At 42.1% G+C, this 11,003-nt stretch overlaps 1 pseudogene; it reads right to left on the bottom strand.

Moving 5' to 3' along the window:
- Nucleotides 1–1,718: 1,718 nt before the first annotated feature.
- LOC133892028 (sugar transport protein 8-like) lies at nt 1,719–3,317 on the bottom strand (annotated as a pseudogene).
- Between the last annotated feature and the right edge of the window lie 7,686 nt (nt 3,318–11,003).

Genomic DNA, 11,003 nt, shown 5'->3' with positions numbered 1-11,003 from the left:
ACTTGGCAAGCATTGAAAATTCTTTCTTTGTCTGGATGACAGCTGGAATGATAGTATATAGCAGAGAAAATCCTTTTTTAAGGCAAGCAAGAAGAATTGTCATTCTCCTTTGTTTGTCAGCTCAGCTCATCACACGGTAGCATCTTTGATACATGTTTAGAGCACAACTGATTCCAAGAGCCGCTCCCAGGAGTCCACATCTGCTGCATCTCAATCTTGAAGCACGACTGAATTCTAACTCCAAGTTCATAACAATATCATCCTTAAACCATACTGTAGTAGTACCGGAATCGATCTGTGGTGGCCCTTGGTCGGTTGTTATTACGAGAAAGAAAAGAGAACAAAAGGAAACCAAAAAGAAAATAAAGAAAAAAAAATAGTTTGCCGAGTGCCCGATATCGGGCACTCGGCAAACTATTATGTTTGCCGAGTGTCCGTTAAACGACACTCGGCAAAGGGGCGACTCGCCGTCAGCCGCCGAACGGAGGGACACGTGGCGCGTTGTTTGCCGAATGCCCGAATTCGCCGAGTGTTTTTTTCTCTTTTTGCCGAGTGCTATTGTTTGCCGAGTATTTTTTGATGAATTTACCGAGTGCCTAATTGTTTGCCGAGTGCTTTCGTTGGGAACTCGGCGTAGGTGGCTGTTTGCCGAGTGCCCGATATAATGCACTCGACATACACGTAGGCACTCGGCATAGGCCTCGTTTCCGGTAGTGCTATTTGCATGGCGTCATGCCAAATGTTGTACAAGAGTCAGATGTAATTCTTGTTACATGAATAAAATGGAAGGTCTTGGTTTGGCTTTACTCCATATGTGATGACAATTTAGCCTTATATGTTTATAAGTTTCTAAATTCATAAGCATATGGCGGCTGTCACTTGTTCAGGCCGGCCCTTTTTTGGGTCGTGACATTGTGTCTTTCACATGTGTGAAGACATTCCTAGAACGGATGGTTTGCGGATTTTGCCTATTTGTTGGGCGATCTGCAATGCCAGTAGGAAAGCTATGCCTGAAGGAGATATTCAACAAGCTAATGTGGAAGAGTTAGAGGTTGCTTATGGCATTGAGCAAAAAGAGCATTGCCATCTCTGGTTCAATGTCGTTTCTCATATATTATTGCCATCGTATGTTTAGAGCAATTGGTACATGCATGTCGCCTCCTACTAATCAGGTGTCTAAAAACAAGATCCATGTCTCAAGCGACTAAGAACGGCGGGAGGAGAGATGGCGAAGGGGAACGAGGCAGGACGTCGGCGATCACAAAGGAAAAAGAAGCGTGTTTCTTCGGGAGAGAGGAAGAAGAAGGGTAGCCGTTCAATTGAAATCTAATTGTTGAAAGCTGTTGTTTGAAGAGATTCGGTTTTTCAGACATCTGATAAATAACACGACTTTTATTTTTTTATTTCTCTTTTTTTTAGATTAGAGCTCCTTACCTAACATTTATTGGACACTTCTATAGAGGAATGCGGGAGGGGGGGTCGAATCCCTGCTCACCTCAATCTCGAGGGTGTTGCCACCAGCTACCTTGCCGTCCGCAATAGCATAACATTCATCATCATCCTTAGGCAAATCCATAACATGATAATTAAAGACATTAATTTAATTATCTAAGTAGGCAGGTTCAAACACAAGTATGATTGCATGCGAGTGAACGGCTCACTGGGCGCGACTTTGCCTGTCCGGAGTTCGACCCCTGAGTATGATTCAGATCAGCGGGCTAGCAGTTGTTGATCTTGACCTCGTCGGCGTCGCCGAAGCACCTCTTCCAGAACCAGTGGCGGCGCCAGACCCTGTCGACCATCTCGTCGACGGGCACGCCCTTGGTCTCCGGCAGCAGCGTGAGGACGAAGGCTCCCACGATGACGATCCAGACGGCGAAGAAGAAGAATATGTACGCGCGCATGGAGCACATCATGGACAGGAACGCCTGCGCGATGAGGAAGGTGAAGAGCATGTTGGAGCTCACGGCGAAGGAGAACCCCGCCGAGCGGGTCTCCAGCGGGAACGTCTCCGACGGGATGAGCCACCCCAGCGGGCCCCACGACCACGCGAAGCTCGACACGTAGACGCAGATGAGCACCACGATCGCCACCGCCCACCCGTGGCTCGGGTTGTTGTCGGCCCTGACATGCACCAGCATGATCCCGCCGACGGGGCGTCTGCGCGATGAGCATCTGGGCGCAGGCCTAGAGGAGGAGCTTGCGGCGGCCGACCTTGTCGACGAGCACGATGGAGACGATGGTGGAGAGGACGTTGACGCTGCCGGTCACCACGGCGGAGAGGAGGGAGCCGTCGCTCTCGAAGCCCATGGTCTGGAACAGGACCGGCGCGTAGAACATGATGGCGTTGATGCCCGTGAACTGCTGGAACACCTGCACGGCGATCGCGATCACCAGCGGCGGGCGGCTCTCGGCGCGCATGAGCCGGCGGTAGGGCCGCTCCTCCTCGCACAGCGCGGCGGCGTGGTCGCACGCGGACCGGATCTCCTCGAACTCGTCGTCCACCTCGGCCGTGCCGCGGATATTCTCCAGCGTCGCGCGGCCGGCCTCGGCGCGCCCGCGCTCCACGAGGCTAGTGGGTGTCTCGGTGATGACCAAAGACCCAAGGAACAGCACCGCCGCGGGGACCGCGGCGCCGCCGAGCGAGTGGCGCCACCCGACGGGGTGGACGTTGGACGCGAAGTAGTTGACGACGCTGGCGACGAGGATCCCGATGGTGACGTTGAGCTGGAAGAGGATGTTGAGCGCGATCTCGGAAAGGAAGAGCGGCGCGGCCTGGTTGCCGAACCCAACGCCGACGCCGAGGCAGACGCGGCCGACGATGAGCATGACCCGGTGAGGAAGAAGACGGAGGCCGCCTGCATGGTGCGCTTCCGGCCGAACCGCGTGCACACCCGCGACGCCACGAAGCTGGCCGCCAGGTACAGCGACGACGTGAAGAGCTGAAGCCGCTGGTCGTCGAACTTGCAGTAGTTGTTCTCCTTGGCACGGTGCTTCCGCGCGTACACCGCCGGGAAGAACCGCACCCAGGAAGTCGTCCATGGATGTCACACCGCCTGCGCGCACAACGCATACGTAGCATCCGATCAGCCGATCCGGCCATTCTCGATCGATGCACTGCACACCACATCCGATCGACCTAACCTAAGAAAAGGCGGGGCGGCGCGGCGCTTAACGGAAATGCCGATGTCGTAGCCGAACATGAGGCCGCTGGTGGCAGCGATGATGCCGCAGATCCAGACGTACCAAGTGAACTTCCCCTTGAATGACTGCCGGTGGTCGGTGCCGGCCTTGGCAACCGCGAAACCTCCAGCCATCTGATCTGGATCTTGTTCCAGCAGAAAATCACGACTGAAATAGAGGAGGATCACGTACGAGGAAGAGAGCAGGCACGCACGCATGTAGGCGCGCAGTTTAAATAGAAGAGGGGTGCGGATGGATAAAGAGGCGGGGATCGAGTTGGCGTGGCACATTTGGAGTTAGTTGAACGGATTCCGGATAATAAATGATGCATGGATATTGAAGTACGTGTAGTTTGGGAAGGCACGGTCGTCTTCAACGGACTCGCACATTAAGAAGCAATGTCACCGGAGTGAATAAGGATTTGAATCTGAATGAATAATATTGTGCCATTATTTACTGTAGCGGTTCTATTGTAGTAAAATACTATAACAATTTTATTGTGTATTACTTTACTGTAGCATGCAGTTATATTAGGTACACCGTTTCAGATCTAGCGGTTGATGAGGTTAATGTCACTGCTACTGTTTATCGGTGACATTACTTTAGCAATGTCAGAGGATACGAATCCGTCTTTGACTCGGTTAGCGAGGGGATATACCTATATATAATAGGGATTTTTTGTTGTGATTTTTTTTCTTTAGAATGAGTTTTTCTGTTCTATAATGGAGATCTTACGGTCGTCAGTTTTTTCTATTTTTATAATATGTGATTTTCTATTTTCTTTAATATTTTTAGTTTTTTTATTTTATATTATGTGATTTTTGGTTTTGTAAAAGAGATTTTCCAATTACGTACATGAGATTGGATTGGCTGGCGTGTTAAATACTTATTTAAGACGCATCCTGATATATACACACACAACAACATGAATCATTATTTAACGGCGTGTATAAAAGCACGTACCCGTTTTATTCCAAAATAAGTGTCATTTTAGCATCGACACGATCCTCAAAATATAACTTTAACTGCTATTTTTTGTCAAAATATATTAATAAAACATAGCAAAAGTATATTATTATAAAAGCACTTTTCGAGATAAATCTACGCGTGTCATTTTCAAATATCTAAACTCAATACATAAAAAGTAATTTGTAGACAAAGTTTGAAACAATTAACTGCATGCAATGCAAAACAACACTTATTTTGGACTGAAGGGAGTGAAAGGATTGAATAGCCTAAGAGGGGATGAATTGAGCACTAATTAAAAATACTTCTACCGAAAACTAAAATAAGTAGCAATCTTATTCTAGATGACATTTAATACAACTATGTGAAGAAGTTCGAGCAACGCAACAAAACAAGCAAGCAAAGAAAAAAAACAAATTGCGAAATTAAAGCTTGCAAGAATGTAAATGCTCAAAGTAAATACGAAAAGTGAAAAGATAAACAAGAGGACACCGATTTTCTTCCGAGATATCGAGCAGTTGACACTCCCTCTAAGTCCTCGTTAGAGCATCCACTAAAAATATCGTTTCTCCTTAGTCACCAAGACTCAAGTACTCCCTTATGATTATCACTTCTCCATTTCCAAATTAGAAGACATCAAACCAAATATATCGCACTTCACAGGGCTCCCGCAAGACCTCCAAGAGCTCACCGAGACAACACCAATCACCTAAGACCGTTAGATGTTACCAACCACCAAGAGTAACAAGCTAATAACTTTATTTGACCAAGATCAAATCTAAACTACAGCTAGATACACACTTACTACTCTTAAATCACTAATGATGTCCTTAATCTTCCAATTAGGAACTTTGCAAATAACTTAAGTGTTTTCTTTTGCTTGTTGATGACACACACAGTGTATAGGCTCCTCTGGGATGCAAGAGATCAAAGCGAGATCGAGTGAGGGATATTTAAAGGTTAGAGGTCCAAATCTAGCAATTGCCTAACAACCTCATTTTTCTGTGACTGCCGGAAATTGAGCAATTTGATGCACAATTTAGATCAACATGCCCTAATAGGTGATCAATGTATAGGATTAGGCTCTAATTGCAGCACATGATCAAAGGATTGCTCAAATTTTCTCAGATTTGACATGGAATTGAATGAAAATTGAGCAAATTTGATGAATTCAAACTAGGGCATGAGCAATTTGAAGGTCCAGTGTTGACAAAATTGTACTCACCGAACTATTTTTGAACAACTCTAATTTTGCTGCCTCTGACTGAGTGTCAGATAGTCCGGTGATGACATGGAGCTAACGTCGAACTATTTGAAGGGGGACTTCATCCACATAGACCACTAAGCGCCGGATGAATCGCTGAGGAGAAAGCAAAGAGCGCTAGATAATCCGGTGATAAGATAAAGATTTTGCTAAACTAAAACCTCTCGCTGAGTTCAAACTTCAAATAACCACACAACAAAAACACATGTTTAGACCAGTTTGAGTGAAGCCTTGCCCTCTCAAACACTCATTTGCAAATATTTGCTAATCGGTTATCTTATAATAATTTCAAAATAGACAACAAAAACCAAACAAAGAGGGAGAAAACTCCAAGAATATGTTTGAGCCATATTGCCTATGTTCAAAGATTAAGGCTTTAAATTCGTTAGGACATGACTCAATAGGTATTAAGCACTTATATCTTTTTAATCATACTTATAGAGATGTATGTCTACATTGAAAGTGAACAACAATTTCAAAGAGTGATATCCGTCTTTGTGATCTCTCTACCGCCAATGCACATGCAATTCAAAATATGTTAATGAATTTAAACATGAGTGCACATTATATAACATGTGAATGCATAGTATAAACTAAATCTATCTTGTCATATTACTTCCCTTCTCAAGCTTCTTTATAGTGAACCCAACAACATTTAAAAACGATCTGATGTCACCTAGAGGGGGGTGAATAGGCATAACATGAATTTTTTTTACAAACTAAATGCAGCGGATCAGCAACATGTGGACAATCCGTATATTTTTCCAGAACCTCCGCAGATTTACGGAGGTTCCGCAAAAATCTGCGTATACTCCGAAGTTTTCAGGGAAAAATCAAATTGATGCCTATGCAACTCAATATGGATCAAATCCACGAATTAATTAGCACCAGTGGATATATTCCAACCTATTTCACTAGGTACCTGCAGCTCAAACCTCACAAGAAAGTAGATCGGGTCGAAACCCTGCAAATCAATGGGTACAAGAGTATGCAACAAATCACAAGAAATTGACAATGAAGACATGATTTGTTCACTGAAGTTTGGCCACTCTACAAAGAAGTACCTACGTCACCGTTAAGGAGCTCACAAAGAGTCGGGTCTCTTTCAACCCTTTTCTTACCTAAGCGACCATAAAGATCAAGTTATGGTTACTTACTCAAATCGTAGGGGTAATATAAACATCACAGGGCTCACCACAAGATTGGGAGCTTGATGGGCGAGGCCTAACTGTCTAGGTGGACAAACCACCAAAAGTAACAAACATGAAAACCACCGGCTTGACGAAGAAAACGAGTGCTCAAATAATGGATTTGAATCTCACTAGCACTATCCCTTGCTCTTACTCAATTTCACCTTGAATCACAATGGGAAAAAGAGAGAGGAGCTTTTAATGCTTGAGGGCTATTTTGTCTCAGGTTAGGCCGAGAAATGTGCTGCTTTTTTCTGGAGGAGAGAGGGTGTAGGGTAGAAATACTTCACACATAAAAAAAACTAGCCATTACACATGTTGAAATGTGGACACTCTGCAAAAGTGCGAACCCTCTGCCCACCCAATTAACCCCAATTCTACTCAAGTGAGGACTATCCGCAAAAATACGGACCCTCCGTAACCTAGGTGTATGTGTTGTGTTTGATGTGTCTCTCATAGGTATGTTAGATCTTTTGAGCACTGCTTCTACGTAAACAATTAAATTCCGTATCCCTCTTAATAGTACAATATCCTAAACTCAATTTTAAAAGATGAAATGAATTTAAATATATAAGATCCATGTGCCGCTTTCTTTTTTCCTTTTTGGGGGTCACTATACGTCAAATTCTAACATGTTTGAATTAAACATGTTCATACTTCATAAATCTCATTAGTTCTTTAATTGTTTTTTCATTACCACCAAAATCCACCAAGGGGGCCTAGAAGCACTTTCAATTTCCCCCTTTTTAGTGATTGATAACAAACCAATTAAAGCTTACAAAAGATGTATATAGTTAAAACTTTTGAATCATTATGATATAGAGAACTCTCCCTAAATATGTGCATTTGAATGTACTTCAAAAAATTTGGCCTTAAATACCAATTGCGCATTTTGAGGATAGTGTGGAGACTCCCCCTATATCATAGCATCCGTGGGGTGCAACAACAGCAGGTGTGAATGATAAAAAATAACTGTGATACGCATGACATGATATGCATAGCAATAACCTGAATTTCTGTCCAACTGCGGATCCTCTACAAAAATATTTGGACACTCCACATTTTCCGAAGAAATGTGGACACTCCGGACATTTTTGCGGACTCTCCGCTCTTAACAGAATCTAAAATAAAACATGCATCACAACACAAAAACAAATGATCACACACTAGCATAACAAAACTTAGTTCCAACATAAAGTTTAGCAGTCTAGCACACCACAAACACACAAGTTCTAATGTCCACCATCACACATACGATAGAAGGAGTTATTACAAGATGAGTACATGAATAGATAAGCTTTCACTCCCTCCTTTGGCATCAAGCGCCAAAAAGGAAGAAAAGGAAATGTCTTGATGAACAACATCTACTCATCATCCTCGTCCTCATTCTCATCTTCATCATCATCATCATCTTGATACTTACCCTCTTGTTCGCTTGCTTCTTCTTCTTCTTCACGATCGGCAAACAGATCATTAAAATCGGGCACTTCTTGATGGGGAGATGTAGGAGGACTGCTGAAGGAAAGGAGCAAGAACTACTGAAACAATCTAGAGGACTACTGAATCCATGCTACTAAGACAATAGAAACTACTGAATCTAGTCTATAGAAAGTTCCAACACTTGGTATAATTTTGAGACGTCTAAGTTATAGAAAATAGATTGTTGGTAGAGTAAGCTTTGTTCAGTAATTCTTTCATCGTCGGTACAGTAAGCTTTGTTCAGGCGTTCAAGTACAATTTTGATAGAAAATTCAAATGCTTGGATTTTACTCAGTAGTTTCATATATAGTCCAAGTCATAGACGTAAGTAGTTTCTAATTACAACATTTTGTTTCTCATTAATCACAAGCCAGATTGTCTAAAATGAAAACAAAAAGGCAACAGATGTCTCCACCATCAACAACAGAGGTCTCCACCATCGACTGATCATCATTCTTCTGTTTACCATTCGCACTGGCCTCATAATCCATGACAATGGTCGCTGGTAGAGTTTGAATAGCACATATTGACAAGCATTGTTCTTCTGTTTACCATTCGGATCAAATTTGCAGCAACCATGGTTTCTGTTGGCACAATATCGACGAGCTTCACATGTACGCAACAATTCATGGATGATTTGGGCATGCTCGCAGTGTAGAGCTCGTTGAGGGGCTGCCGGTGGCAGAGAAGGATCCACATGTCCCTCAAGGATCCAAGCCCTTCCTCTGAGAAACCGTCACTGTAGCACGACTGGACAAGGCCACCAGCCACCGAAAAAGATCTAAATCACTATCACCACGCCCATATATATATATATATATATATATATATATATATATATATATAGGACACCTATTCTATACTCCTAGGAGTATGTACTCCCACATGTAATATACCATCTAAACAAACACTTTATACTCTTTTATCATTTTTAGTATACTCTAATACTAATTCTAAGATACTCCAATATGAGTTGTATGAAAAAAAATTCAATGTTAACCTTTCATTTTTGCTATATACTCTTTTTTATACATAAAAGAAGTATATACGCAAATTAAGATAAAAATCATGAAATTTCATAAAAATTTTCGTGGGATTTGTATTGTAGTATCTTATAATTACTAATGAAGTATATTTAAAGTGATAAAGAAGTATAACTCATGTGTAAAAGTGGTATATGAGAGGTGGGAGTACATACACCCAGGAGTACATACTAGTTTTCCTATATATATATATATATATATATATATATATATATATGAAGTATATTTGATACTTTCGGAAATATATATATATATATATATGAAGTATATTTGATACTTTCGGAAATATGTACTCTCACATATGTATCTCATTACGTAGGAAGTATCTCATATGATAAATGGTATGTGTATAAAGCATGTGAGTATATAAAATCATCCAAGTGGTATATATAGTTTTTTAGTTGGTTTGCACATATTTTTTTAGTGTATTACATTTTATGTATAAATACAAAGATATTATCAAAATCTAATAAAATTGATGGAATTCTTTTCTATTTACCATGACTAGGATTTTTGAAAATTACTAAGTGTGAGATTTTGCTATCACTGGGATTCAGTAGTTCCTCAAACCCAATTACTAAACAATTATACCAAAACAACTAAACATTATGCTATCATGATTTGGATGCCCCAAAATTAGTGTTAGAATTTGCTATAAATTGGATAGGTAGTCCTTCAGTAGTTTTTTTTTATTCAGTAGAAATCCTTTTTTTCCATTCGGTAGTTGCCTAGGGTTATACTGAAGAAGCCATGATAAAATTTCTGTCAATAGTACTACTTCTAGGTTTCAGCAATTCCAACCCACATCAAATTTTGTCAGTAGAATCCAACTCATAGTAGAAGCTTCCAAGTCATAGCAAATTTTTGTTCAGTAAATCTTTGGTTAGAATTCAGTAGATGAATTAAGAGGTTAGGATTCAGTAGATAAGTGTCATGTCCTTTCTCTTCCTGCCTGGAGCATCTTCTCCAAACTTCTCTCCCCTCCAAACTTCTCTCCCATACTGATGTACCCCACCATAGCTAGATTGACTTCCGTCCAAATCTCAGCCTCCTACCCCCAAAAATCCTAGCTTTTGGCTTCTTTCGAGCGGGCATCCGATTCCTCCTTATCCTAGCTTTCTCATTGAGCAGCGCAGTTCGAGCTTCGATGGCCATGGTGTTGGGGCAAATCTTGCTCGTCGAGCCATTTTGCAGGATGGCAGGCGGGGCACAAGATGGAGTGCAGGCATGGTCTGGCGTGGGTGGGCCGGAGTGGAGGCATGGTTGTGCAAATCTGGAGGTGGCTCAGCGAGGCTAAGGGTCTGTTTGTTTCAGTTTCAGATTATGGTTTTCACCTTTTACAATCCGAAACTGAAATAAACAGACAGTTTTTTATTATAGTTTTTTAAAATCTGCTGGTTGAATTGTGTGAATCTGAGAAGCTGTTTTTTCTCAGTTTTTGATAGATTGTGAAAGTTTATTTTACTAAATTATCTATCAAAGGTTTTTAGAATCTACAACCTAAAAGCTTTTCATAATCCAGTTTTTTACAATCCAGTTTTTCACAATTCAGCTTCTATAACCTGCTTTTTAAAATCTCCAGCTGAAACAAACAGGCCCTAAAGCGCACGACGGAAGTGAAGGCGCCATTGGGTCAGGGTGAGAAGCTGGGTTCCGTCAGGTGGAGTGGCGAGGGGGTTGGTCGGGTCAACAGAGGGTGATTGGTTGGTTTGGTCAGGGGGGTCCGGTTGGTTTGATTGGGTTGGGTCCGTACAATGCACGCTGTCTTTTAAGTTATTTTTTAGTGACCCACAACAACATTGAGATACACTAATCGAGATAAAAGCTACCTTATGGTGCTTGCGACTTCTATTTAGTAGATGATTGAAGTATGTCAAT

This window comes from Phragmites australis, chromosome 15 (assembly GCF_958298935.1).
Source record: "Phragmites australis chromosome 15, lpPhrAust1.1, whole genome shotgun sequence".
NCBI classification, from domain to species: Eukaryota; Viridiplantae; Streptophyta; class Magnoliopsida; order Poales; family Poaceae; genus Phragmites; species Phragmites australis.
The sequence above is the reverse complement of the archived record's forward strand: the minus strand, read 5'-3'. Positions and strand labels throughout refer to the sequence as shown.